Genomic DNA, 1,623 nt, shown 5'->3' with positions numbered 1-1,623 from the left:
AAATAATCTATTTATCCTGTTTTTAAAGCAAAGCATTATATGATTAAATGTTAGAAGTAATCTGTTCTCTAAAAAATCCTGTTATACCATGATTTATAACTTACCATTAAATTTACAAAAACTGTTTATTTTTGAGAAGATTGAGACAGACCTCATTTGGTCCTTTAGTATCTAACTACTCTATATAGTTGAAACTAAGAAGAGAATGTCTCCAGCTCTGTCAGAACCATGAGAAAAATCTGCCTCCAATGTGTTTATAATGAGGGTAGATTGGGAACCTTCTTTATTGTTCATTGTACGTCAAACACAAACATCGGTTGGAATTTGAATATTATTTGATGTAAGGTTTTCCTAATTAAACGTAAATTCCTGTGAGGTGTATGATTATCACTTTTACTCTTTTATTCCCTTTAAATACTAGGATTCCTTGCTGTAAAACCTTTCTAAGTATAAGCTCTCATGGCTCATCGCCATGTTTAGTCAAGAATTGGTGTTGGACCCAGCACTGAGGCAGGCCCTTGCCTCCCTTCTGCCTCAGTGGATCATGCCCAGGGTGGCGGCAGGGTTGGGGGGGTGATAGAGTTTCCAGGCCAGTTTCAATGCAGGGATCACAACAAACACAGCAGCCACAGAAGCACTAGGACATTACCTCTCCCATCAGCTTAGCAGCCCCCAAGGAGACTGACTGCCTACTTACACAGAAACTAATTGAGACTGAAGCCCTTTGGGGTTTTTGAAGAGGAAGAGGAATTGCAGCACAGAATTTAAATTTTGAGAAAATTAAATAACCTGGTAAAAGAGTGGATACAATAAATCAGTGAAAGCAAGAATCTTCCACAATGTGTAATTGAAAATGTTGGAGGAAAAATTTTTACATTTGGAACTTATAAATTAGGAGTACATAAAAAGGTGCCGATCTTGATGTGTTGTGTGTTGCTCCAAGACATGGTGATTGAAGTGACTTTTTCACCTCATTCTATGGTGAATTGAAATTACAGGAAGAAATCAATTTAAGAGCTGTTACAGAGGCATTTGTACCAGTTATCAAACTGTGTTCTGGGATAGAGCTTGCTATTTTGTTTGCAAGATTAGCACTTGCAGACTATTCCAGAAGACCTGGACTTTAGAGATGATAGTCTGCTTAAAAATTTACATATAAGATGCAGGGTAACCAATGAAATTTTACATCGAGTACCAAACATTGACAGCTTCAGGTTAATCCTGCAAGCTATCAAGCTGTGGGCCAAACACCACAACATCTAATCCAATATATTAGTTTTCCTCTGGTGTTTCCTGAGCTATGCTAGTAGCATGAACTTGCCAGCTTTATCCAAATGCAATAGCATCAACACTTGTATGTAAATTTTTCTTCATATTTTCTAAATGGTGTGTGTTTATGTTATGTTAAAATAAAATTGATTGAAAAAAAAGAAGTCACGTGACCTAATTTGTCAGCCTTCTAACCCATAACTCACATACGTTCCATCTAGAATACAGAGTGTAGACTGTCACCATTAATTATTTAGGTGATGTATTAATACAAAGAGCAGTAACATAGTGATATTAGAAGGAGAAACATGTCATTGAGAGAAAGCACTAATGAAGCTGTTGGCTGAGTCCATG

At 36.8% G+C, this 1,623-nt stretch overlaps 1 pseudogene; it reads left to right on the top strand.

The window, feature by feature from the left end:
* The first annotated feature begins 599 nt into the window (after positions 1 to 599).
* LOC112397516 (poly(A) polymerase alpha pseudogene) lies at positions 600 to 1,408 on the top strand (annotated as a pseudogene).
* Positions 1,409 to 1,623: the final 215 nt, after the last annotated feature.

This window comes from Neophocaena asiaeorientalis, unplaced genomic scaffold (assembly GCF_003031525.2).
Source record: "Neophocaena asiaeorientalis asiaeorientalis breed wild unplaced genomic scaffold, Neophocaena_asiaeorientalis_V1.1 scaffold10, whole genome shotgun sequence".
NCBI lineage: Eukaryota > Metazoa > Chordata > Mammalia > Artiodactyla > Phocoenidae > Neophocaena > Neophocaena asiaeorientalis.
The sequence above is the reverse complement of the archived record's forward strand: the minus strand, read 5'-3'. Positions and strand labels throughout refer to the sequence as shown.